Source organism: Pinus tabuliformis, chromosome 7 (assembly GCF_031772625.1).
Source record: "Pinus tabuliformis cultivar Carrire ecotype Pingquan chromosome 7, CPIR1, whole genome shotgun sequence".
Lineage (NCBI taxonomy): Eukaryota > Viridiplantae > Streptophyta > Pinopsida > Pinales > Pinaceae > Pinus > Pinus tabuliformis.
This window is the reverse complement of record NC_142293.1, coordinates 842,447,373-842,459,799: the sequence shown is the minus strand read 5'-3', so window position 1 is coordinate 842,459,799 and position 12,427 is coordinate 842,447,373.

The following is a 12,427-nucleotide window of genomic DNA, read 5'->3' as shown; positions in this document are numbered from 1 at the left end:
AAAGTAATTTAAATTGAAATTTTCTTATATTTTCACCATAGTGAGAAACATTGAGAGAATTCTTATTCCATTAATAGTTGCTTTCTAATTCAATGTATGAGAGATATTTGTAAATTTTTCAATGTTTAATATGGATTTGATATGTAATATTTTAGAAAATATTAAAAATAAAAATAAATAAATGTATACATACAAGAAAAAATTATGAGGGGGAATATTTTAGCATTTTAATGTAACATGTATTATAAACACACCAAACTAGATCCATCTTAACTCTGAATAATTGTCGAGAGGGATCAAATATCTCAAGGTGAAACCCTCTTTTGTGCAAAACTTAAAGAAAGGTTTGCACCTCTAGAAATTTGATCCCTCTCCAAGCTTGATAGATCCGGAGTTAAGATGGATCTAGGTTGGTTTAATTATTAAATTAATTTTTATTTTTATATAATTTCACAGAGTCAAAATGTTTTAATTAATAATTTTATTTGTAATTTTTATATAATTTGACTAAGTCAAAATGTTCAGATAACATATTATAAATGGACATTACAACAACTCTTCCATACTGGGATGGAGTGTCTCTTCGCCAAAAATTGTAATAAAATTAAATTAACAAAATTAGAAATAAAATATTTTGATTGTGAAATGAGAATAGATTTTGGGTATGTGGTATTGATGATCCATGGTATTTTCCCATGATATGGTATGGTTAATAATATCCATGGTAAAGTGGGGTGAGTATCCATGGTCAAAAGTCTTGTTAATTGTAAGTATTATATTTGATTTTGAAATGAGGGATGGTTTATGGGCATGTGGTATTGGTGAGCCATTGTATTGGTCCATGGTATGTTATTGTAGGAATTTACAGGGTAAGTTCCTTAGATAGAACACCAAAAGAAACCGCTCACAAAAAAATCACAGATCAGTACACCAATCTTCTTGACGTGGTTAAAACCCTCAAAGAGGGAAATAGTCCATGGCCTGAGCTAACGCAACCACTTCAGGAAATTTATTAATGTAAAAGAAAGAAAATTTACATAATATTCTCTCATGAATGGTCACCTAACAAATGACCCTCCATGCTCTTTAAATAGAGATCATGGACCAATCGAGTGTTAAGCCACATATCAAGTGTCGGTAATACCAAGGAGAGAAAGAACCCTCAAGTAACTTCATGTCTAGAACATATCGTGACTGTCGGATTGTAAGTTACAAAGAATACATACTAAAAAAACAGGCTTTACCTAACTATACGCTAGACCAAGTTATACTTAATTATTTCCTATGTGTCAGAATATCCTAACACGCCCCCTTAAAAACAACTTGGGATAGGATTGAAGAATGTACAAAGATGACACAATAGGAGAAGGAAGGAGGCATTAGATCCTATCCCCCCTTAGTGACAAATTCTCAAACTCCAACCATAATTCAATGTTTAGTAAACTTCGCCTCTAAGAGAGCCTTTGTAAATATGTCTACAACTTGATCATCGATTGAACAATATTGCACTTCAAGTAGATGGTCATAAATGATCTTTCTGATTAATTGCATGTGTAGTTCAATGTGTTTGATGCGCGGATGTTGGACTGGATATTTTCATACTTGAATGGAACTTTGATTATCACATCAAAGTGTAGTCAGATGTTGCTACTGAAGAGCAAACTCTGACAGGATCTGACGAAGCCAAAGGGCTTCCTTACTAGCTTCAACAATGCCATGATACTCTACTTTAGCTTAATAAAGAGAAATGGCACTTTGTTTCTTGCAAGCCCGTGTAATAGTTCCAGAACCAAGAGTGAAGACATAATCTGCAGTAGACTTCCAATCATCAGGGTCACTAGCCCAATTAGAATCAGTGAAACCAACCAATAGAGGAGATGCTTATGTACTGTAATGAATCCCAAACAGAATTGTACCTCGATCATAACAAAGTATTATTTTAGTTGCTTTCCAATGAATTTCATGTGGTTTTTGCATAAACCAAGCAACAAGGCCAACAACAAAGGAAAGGTCGGGATGGGTATGCATTAGATACAAATTTTTTCTAAAAAGCTGAAAATGTAAGGTGGAATCAACTTCAAGGGAAATACAGGTGACTGAAGGTTTGGCTCCAGGCTAAAAGGGAGAAGGGGTTGGCTTACAATCTTCCATGTGAAAGTGAAGTAGAATATGATAGGCATACTTGGACTAGGAAAGGGGAATACCTTCTTTGGATTGCAAGACTTGAAGAGCAAGAAAATAATGCAAGTGTCCTAAGTCTGTCGTTTAAACTGCTTTTTAAGGCTGGACTTCACATGATTTATAAAGTTGGGATCACTGCTAGTAAGGATAATATTGTTGGAAATACTGAGAGGGGGGGGGGGGTGAATCAGTATCCCTTTCAATTAGTATTATTATTAACCTTTCAGAGCATTAGTTAATCTTCAATTATTATCAGTGTTTGTACAATGATAGCAGTAAACAAAAGGAACACAAATGCACACAGTTTTTAAGGTGGAAACCCCCTTCGGGACAAAAACCACCTGAATGTTTTTCTAATAATTCTTTAATCATCAATTCCAAATGAAATGAAAACTCCAACTTCCTAGAATCTAAAAAGTCATTCTTCTCCAACTCCCACTGGATGGACTCTCCAATGCTCGAGATTCTTCAGTAGTCAACTGAATGGATGCTCCAACACCCAATCAGCTACAACTCACCCTAGTACCACCCTACCACCCAACAAAAGAATGGACTCTCGTACCAGAGAAAATGGTTCACTTTACAATGATATAAAATGATGTAGAAGAAGAAGAAACTCTAGACCATAACCCCAACTATGAAACAACCACCTAATGATGATATTAGACCTCTCAAAACTGCCTCTTGAACTCTTGGTAGATAGGCACTTGTACAACTTTTACAATGATGCTTTTACAAAGGCGTTGTACAATGACTTTATGTTGTGCTGCCCACTTGAAGACTTCATGTGGTGAACTTATTACTATTGGTTTGCACCTTTATTGTTGCTCTTGTCATGCTACCCTTTCTCATTCTTCAAAACATTAGATTGTGCATTGAGTCTTCTTTTGATGAATATATAGTACCTACAAAATGTCTTCAAGGAAATACCCATGACATGATAATAGAAAAACTTACCTCATATTACAGAGAATATGTCAGTGCTAAACAAAAACAACAAATTAGAATACAAAGAACCTAATGCAATTAAGATATGAACATGCATATACAGAATATACTTACCTAGATCTTACCTCTGCTACATCATTTTGCTACACCTTTCTCTTTGATGCCCTAGAAAGTCTGGTCCTTTGCACCCCTTGACAACACTTGATCTAGATTTTTTTTCTTGCCTTCTAGGAGCACGATATTGAATCTAATGTATCTCTATGATTTCATATCCCCAATATGTGATCTTCATTCCTGCAGTAGCCCTCTGAGTCTTCTTTCCAATTCCATAGGTCTGACCCAGTTTGGATTCTTCAAGGCAACGTTATTCCCAATTTCTCATAATGACCTAATTATGGACTAGTTTAGTAGAGCGAGCTTGTACGACTTGCCTCATGTCACTTTTTCCTAAGGATCTGAAATTTATACATAGAAAACTATAGTCTGTGATATTTCTACCACTTTTTACAGAATTTCAATCCGCTTCTTAGAGAGAGAGTTATGATGATTTTCCCAAGGTCACCTCTTTGAGATGAAATTTGGGAGCCTGCAAAAACCCTAACTTTCACAGATCATGAAAACATAGCAAACCAATATCTAAAATTTGGTCATGGATTTCATCAGGATTTCATCTCAAATGAGTTTAATTTCAATTTCTAAGACTTCACAGAAATAAAGTTATAGAGAAAATTCCACATTCACTACATTTGGAGGATATATGAGATTTCTTTTTATAGAGTTGAAAGGGGCTTCTATAGAGAATGTTGGAGGTATTTTAGGAGCTTAAAGAATTATTAATTGTTGACTATTCAATGACCAAAATCAATGATAAATTCCATGCCACAACCCCATGGGGTTTTAGCCCATTAATTGGGGTTACTAGCTTCAATCTTGAATAACTTACATACCGTGAGGAATTATGAGGAAAGATATATACCGATAGAAAAATATTTTTTAGTAGAGTATTCCTATAATGGTTATGAGATGAGAAACCATGAATGATGATGCCCAGTGTGCCATGGAAGTTCAGGGTTATCCTTTTTGCTTCTTGGGTTGACATCAATGACAATGTCAGATCATATTTAGATCAACAATCTCCCCCTTTGGAATTGATAGAAACACAAGTACCACACCTACGATCAGGGCACCTCTTCCTACTACCTTCTCTGCCCCTTTGACATCAATGGAAAAGGGTAACTCCCCCTGACACAAAACCATCCTGCGGACCTGTACACACTTCCATCCCCCCTTTATTTTCTGAATAAGGAAAATCTAATGAGAACATGGGAGAGCCACAAGCTTCTAGCAAAGATATTCAAATGCTTCATGAGGTAAAATTTTAGTGAACATATCAACGATTTATTATTTTGTACCAACATATTCAAGTTTGATACTATTTTCAACGAATTTTTCTCTAACAAAATGATATTTGATAGGAATGTGTTTTTTTAATGCATGACAAGATTCGTAGAGATGTTGATGGCACTGGTGTTATCACAGAAGATGGGAATAGGCTCATTGAATTTTACTTGAAGATCTTGCAAAGTTTGTTTCATCCAAAGGACTTGAGTACAACAAGTTGTCGTTATAATGTATTATGCTTCCACTATATATAACAAGATTGAGGTTTGCTTTTTTCTCAACCATGATATGAGACAACCACTTAGATAGAATGATGCTCCATTAGTATTCTTACGATCATCAACGCTTCCTGCCCAATCTACATTTTTAAAGGCATGAATAATGAGATTGTTGCCCTTGGGATACCACAAGCCATATTTTGTTGTGCCATTTAGATATCAAAGAATACTTTTGATGGCAATAATGCGTTATTATTCTAGTGCTACTTGGAATCTTGCTACTTGTTCAACTGCTTGCATAACATATGGTAGGGAAGTTGTTGCATATAGAAGACTACCAATCATAGATATGTACAACGTCTGATCCACCTCCTTGAATGAGTTGTTTGTGCTCAATTTGCAACCTCTAACCATCAGAGTAAGGACGGGTTCGGAATCTTCTGTTTTGAATTTCTTGAGCATTTCCTTGATGTATTTGACTTGACATATAAATATTCCTTTCTCTTGCTGAGATATTTGAAGCCCTAAGAAGTATGTCAACTCACCAAGTAAAGAAATCTCGAACTCACTTTGCATCTTGGTAGCAAAGTTCTTACTTAATCGATCATCATTGCTACCAAAGATTATATCATCCATATATACCTCAATGATTGTTAAATTATCTTTATCTATTTGTACATAAAGATTGCTATCAGTAGTACCTTTCTTGAACCCTTGTTGACGTAGATATCCATTAAGATGAGCATACCATGCTCTGGGACCCTGCTTGAGACCATACAAATCCTTCTTTAACCTACAAACATAGTCTTCTTTTTTCAATAGTAGAAAAAATTCAAGTTGTTTGATGTAAACTTATTCTTCTAATTCTCCATTCAGAAATGTTGACTTAACATCCATTTGGTAGACTTTTATTTTTCTTGAACATGCATAGGCCAGAAACATCCTAATAGCTTCCATTATGGAAACAGGAGAAAATGTTTCTTCAAAATTGATTCCTTCAAACTATGCATATCCTTTGTAGTCTAATCTTGCCTTGTTTATGGTAAACTGCAATCCTTCAACTGTTTTTCTCCCCCTGAACCTTTAATTAAACTACCATCTTGTTCAAACTACCTTCCCATCAATCATAGACGTGTGCCATATACCGTTGCATAGACTCCTCCTATACAAACATTAAGGAGTCAACAAGCCAAATTGTTCAAAATAGTGAGTCACCTAATGGGCCATCTTGACTTGAGTCATTATCTGAAGCAACTTCTAATTCCTCATGACCTTTTGATTTTACAAATCCTGAAAGCATAACTGTTGAAACCTTGTTATCTGCTTTGTCTTCCTGTAACTGTTTCCTTTTCTAGACCTTCTTATTCCTGCAATCTTGAGCTATGTGCCCATACTTATGACACTTGAAGCATTCAATGTCGTCCATAGGTGATTCCATCTGATATCTACAACCGTGAGCACTATGGCCATAGTTATGACATTTAAAACATTCAATATTTGGCCCATATAACACGTATTATCTTCTGACAAAATCATCATGGAACCTATCTCATGATCCTGCAAACTTGCTTCTATGGTTTTACAGATAATGATTGTACCTGTCAAAAACTTCACAATCCCTAGCCATATGTCCATATTTAGCACATAAAAAGAAATAACCATTAAATAAATGAACATACCTGGAATATTTTTCATTCTTCTTTGGAGGTAGTGTTGTAGTTTGTTGTGGTCCTTTGTTCTTGATTGCATTGGTCTTGTTATTTGGAGTTGCAACATTCTTCTTTGGATTTTAACCTTGATCAAATTCCTTCTTAGAATCATCCTGCGAAGCTGTGGAACTTGTACCTTCATCAACTGGAGCTTTACCATCTTGAATTGCCTTCATTTTTTCTTCTTCATCTGCCTTATCTTGTATCCATTCTTTTTGCGATCCCTTGCATTTGTTGATATCATCATGGGTTGCATCAAGTTCTTCTTGCTTTTGAGTAAGATCTTCTTGAAACCATCTTTTCAAGATCTTCCTTATTTTTTCTTCCTCCTCGACCTGTAGCTTGAGAAGAGTGGTCTTCTCTACTTCTCTATTGAGAACCTGTATCTATTCCTTCTACTTCTAATTTTCAATCCTGAGTCTACGTATTTCTATTGAATATGTTTCTAATTCCTTTTACTTTTGGTCAACATCGGATATGTATCTTTGATCAGATTCCTTCCTTTCATTTTCGGCTTCCTACATCTGTTGTGTGATCCTACTAATCTCTGTAAATGTTGTGTCGAGTTCTTGTTGCTTCTATCAGACTTCTCCCTTGAGGTCTCGCGTCGTTGCATTGTTGATTACTTCCAACGCCCTTGAGTTTTTGGTATAGTTTTGGACAATTTTTCCCTTCTTCACTTCCTTACACAATGAGACTATTTCGGCTTCTAATGCTTCCCTTTCTCGATTTCTTTCTTCCAACTTCTTTTGAAGTGACTCTTCAATACATTTTTGTTCTTCAACTTCAATTTTGAGACCTTGAACTTGTTCTTCAAGAGTATTGGAATGGATCTTCTTAGTGTTGAGATCTTTTATAAGCTTGATTGCTTCCTTATAAAATTCTTCTATGTTCAACCCTTCTTCTTCATTGTTTGATATCTCTTGTTTATTGTGCTTGGCCATAAACAATACTCTCTCATCGGATTCTTCTTCACTTTTACTATCTTCATCGGATGATGAGCTATCTTCTTTAGAGAGAAAGTTCCTTTTGAATCCTTTCTTCTTGCCAATTTTTAGTTTTCTTGTAAAGTAAGCATATTCTCCATCTAAAAAATCTTCTTCATCATCTTCCTTTTCTTTACACTTGCAAGTGCAGGTCTTTGCCTTCGAAGGTTGTTTGTCCTTATTGGTTTTCTTAGATGCAGCGAACACAATTTCTAGATGCGAAGTATCCTCTTCCTCATCAAGTCTCATTTCATAAGCTATGAGAATTTCATGTAATTTCTCTTTGTTGAGTTTGGCCATATTTTCAATGTATGCTAAGACTAATACCTTTGGGTTGAATATTCCTGGTAACATTCTAATAATCTTTCGTATAAGAGTCTTCTCATCAATAGGCTCTCCCAATCCTTCCAGAGTGTTGGTTATTTCATCAACGTGTTCGAAGTATTTTGCTTTGTATATTTTAAACTTTGCTTCTCTGACATTTGAGTCACCTGCATATATATTCACAAGCTTGTCCCATACATTTTTTACAGTTTTATAACCCAACACCTTATGATAAGCAGATTCCATAAGTCCACTGATAATAATATTATTTTCTTTTGCATCATTTACCAAATTCTTCTTACCTTGTGCATCCACGGTTGGTGTAAAGCCATTTTGAATAGTGTCCCATACTTTGTAACCTTACGCCAAGAGATAGACCTCCATTCTTCCTTTCTATTGTGCATAATTATTTTCATTGAACAGAGGTACACCATTCTTGGTATGCTCCATGATCTCTTTCTAGTTGTTAAACTTCTATTAAAGGAACCGAGCTCTAATACCAATTTTTGGAAATACTGAGAGTGGGGGTGAATCAATATTACTTTCAATAAGTATTATTATTAATATTTTAGAGCATTAGTTAATCTTCAATTTTATTATTAGTGTTTGTACAATGATAGCAGTAAACAAAAGGAACACAAATGCACACATTTTTTGAGGTGGAAACCCCCTCTGGGACAAAAACCACCTGATGCTTTTCTAATAATTATTTAATATTCAAATCCAATTGAAAGAAAGCTCCAACTTCCTAGAATATAGAAAAGAATTCTTCTCCAAGTCTCACTGGATGGAGGCTCCAACGCCCAAGATTCTTTAGTAGTCAACTGAATGGATTCCCCAACACCAAATGAGCTACAACTCACCCTAGCACCACCCTACCACCCTGAATTTTTCATAGGCTTGAACTTGTTCGTGACTTCATGCACTAGCCTAGCACCACCATACCACCCTATAGAAGAATAAAAGAAGAATGGACTCCTGTACCAGGGAAAATGCTCCACTTTACAATGATATAGAATGATGTAGAAGAGGAAGACACACTAGACCATAACCCAAACTATGACACAACCACCTAATGATGATCCTAGACCTCCCAACACTACCTCTTCAACTCTTGGTAGATATACACTTGTACAACTTTGGAAAGGGGTCTTTTACAATGACTCTGTACAACGATACATTTATAATGACTGTATGTAGTGCTGCCCACTTGAAGACTTCGTGTGGTGAACTTCTTGCTATTGTTCTGCACCTTGATTTCCTCTCTTGTCATGCTACCCTTTCTCATTCTTCAAAACATTATATTTTGCATTAAATATTCTCTTGATGAATATATAATACTTGCAAAAAGTCTTCAAGGAAATACCCATGACATGATAATAACAAAACTTACCTCATCCCACAAAGCATATGTCAGTGCTAAAAAAAAAAACAAATTAGAATACAAAGAACCTAATACAATTAAGAGAAGAACATGCATATATAGAAGATACTTACCTAGATCTTACCTCTGCTACATCATTTTTTTGGACCTTTCTCTTTGCCACCCTAGAAAGTCTAGTCCTTTGCACCCCTTTACAACACTTGATCTAGGTTTTTTTTCTTGCCTTCTATGAGCACGATATTGAATCTGATGTATCTCTATGATTTCAAATAACGAATATGTGATCTTCACTCCTATCGTATCCCTTTTAGTATTATTTCCAATGCCACAGGTTTGACCTAATTTGGATTCTTCAAGGCAAAGTTATGCCCAATCTCTCATAATGCCATAATTATGGACTAGTTTAGTCGAGAGAACTTGTATGGTGTGCCACGTGTAAATGTTTCCTCCTTCATCTCTAAAATTAATACATAGAAAAATAAATTATGTGCACTATCTACCATATTTTACATAATTCCAATCCGCTTCTGAGAGAGAGATTTATGATGATTTTCCCAGGGTCACCTATTTGAGATGAAATTGGGGGGCCTGCAAACACCCTCACTTCCACAGATCCTACGTCCACAAATATAGCGAAACAAGATCTGAAATTCCATCATGATGTTCATCCAGATTTATTCTCAAATGGGTTTTGATTTCAGCATCTAATACTTCTCATAAGTAAAGTTATAGTGAAAATTCCACGATCACTACATTTAGAGGATATATAAGATTTATTTTTATAGAGTTGAGAGGGGCTTCCATATAGAATGTTGGAGGCATTTTAGGAGTTTAAAAAATTATTAATTATTGACTATTTAATGACCAAAATCAATGATAAATTCCATTCCACAACCCCATGGGATTTTAGCCCACTAATTGGGGTTACTAAATTCAATCTTGAATAACTTACAAATCATGAGGAATTACAAGGATTTTAGCTTAATAATTTGATGTCCAGATTGTTTCTCAACAAAGGCCTTAAAGGCCAAGAACACATTAAAGACTTCACTCTTGAGTTTTAAGAAGTATACCCAAGTACGTTTGGAGAAATAGTGAATGAAGATTAAGAAATACTTGTAGCGGAGAATGAAACTGGAAGTGCACCATATAAATCACTATGTACAAGTTGTAAAGGGGTTTAGGTGTGCCAAGCGGAACATTTTTCATAACTATCCCAATAATGTTTTGTTAGTACACATCCGAAACAAACACCATGTTTGGTCAATTTAGTGTGATCTAAATTGCTATTTATAATGTCAACCCGAGGTTCGTAAACTGACGAAGTGAAGTGTACTATATGTACTAGATAACCATTTCCTTAATCTTTTGTCGTTTTTCATTTTTTTAAGTTTGTTTTTGGATTTATCTTTCCCTAATGTGAGATGATGAAAATGTAATAAAGCAAGTGAAATATGGATGATTATGGTGATTTCTAAAACTTAAAAGAAAGCAAGCTTTAAAATGACTGAAATGAATTCAATTCTTAAAAAGAAATAAAGACATCAAACAATGAACTATGACATCGGCCCAGTATCTTTGTTGCTGAATGAAAGTGAAAGTGAAATCTACACTAAATGAAAAGTAAGAACAACTAGTCCACACTATTTCAACTCTTCAACTCAATCTTCCTTGTGAAAAGATATCATGAAATGTTAAGCAATGTGGAATCTAAAAGAAGTTAAACTGCATAAAAGAAACTAATCACACTACTTTAACTTTCTTGACCTTTTGCCTTTCAACTTAATTTACCCTGTGAGGAACAGTCATGAACAAGTCAAGCAATGTGAGATCTAAAGCAAACTAAATCAAGCTATAATGAGTGATATTCTGATCCCTAATACAGTTATTTGATTATAGAAAGGAACCATTAATAGATGAATAGCATGATATCTAAGAACAGAAAATAAATGTACTACTCAAAGAAATGACAGTACTTGAAAATCAAACTTCAGAAAACAAGAGTCAACGACAAAGACAAGATGATCTCGTATGCCAATAGTTATGGAAAGAAAAGGTAAAAAATTGCCCCGGGCTGCCTAAGAACACCTGCAAAAACACTGATCAATTGTAATCATAAAAGAGCAGCAACGAAAATGTAAATCAACAGAAATCAAAAGCTTTGTTATGTACAGCTAATATACATGATGAAATAAAACGCAGAATTTAAATGACAATTGTACAGCTAATATACATAAACAGAAATAAAGCAATGCAAAATTTAAAAGACAACTGTACAAGGTCTCATTAAGAAGGGGCCCTCTACCACTTCAACCAATTCAACGAACAGCTACATGCGGAAGTTTAAACCAGTCTTCTCATATATTAAACAGCAACGTAAAAGTGCAGTGGGGAAATACAACAGTCTTCAAATTACATTAACAACGATTAACTTGTACAGCGTTCATGGACGCATTATTTATAAGGAAAGAAAGCTAAAACAGACTAACTAAATCTACGTTATTAACCACGCTGCCAGAGACACGTGAATCCTCCTCAGCCCGGATCTAGGTAACTGTCATCATGTTTATTAAATCCGAGAGGTATGGCTGTTGGATTTGCGCTACCAGGATGTCTTCGTGGCTAAGGATTGTGCCACGTAGCTTCACGTGCTCAAAAACAGAGCTACACAGAGTCGTGCCACCGCTGAACACTTCCGTTGACTATCCTTTGCCCCTTGTTTGACCGAGGGCTTTTATGGCCGTGCCGGATGATCTGGAGGGACACGATCCATGTCCTTGACTCCTGTAACTTGCCCATGTGGCTCATTTCTTGAGAGGACACCTGTAGCATGGTGTTTGACAAAACAGTTGCGGAATCCTGTGCTAGGTGCAGAAACCTGGGTAGCTGCGGAAACCTGTATCGGCTGCGGAAACTGAGAAGCTTCCGCAGCTGTCTGAGCAAAATTCTAAACCAAACAACAGTCATCAGCGTAGTTATAAAACCATGTCAAAAGCTCGTTTTTAAACTAAGGTACAATGATTTAATCAACTTGGTGGATAAAATGAGTGGAAAAGAAGGATGAGAGGGTGTATGGGAAAGTGCAAGTTCGAGGCTCAACATACCCCCACTCTGAAGGTGTTGCATGTCCTCATGCAACCAAAACTTAGTTATTTTTCCTCAATCCATATGCTCTGAGGCTTCTGCAAGAACATCTAGCCCTCTTCTCTTTCTCTTTGATGCTAAAATGGTCCTTGGTTTCCTGACTAGACATTTGAACTTAAGATTAATCAATGC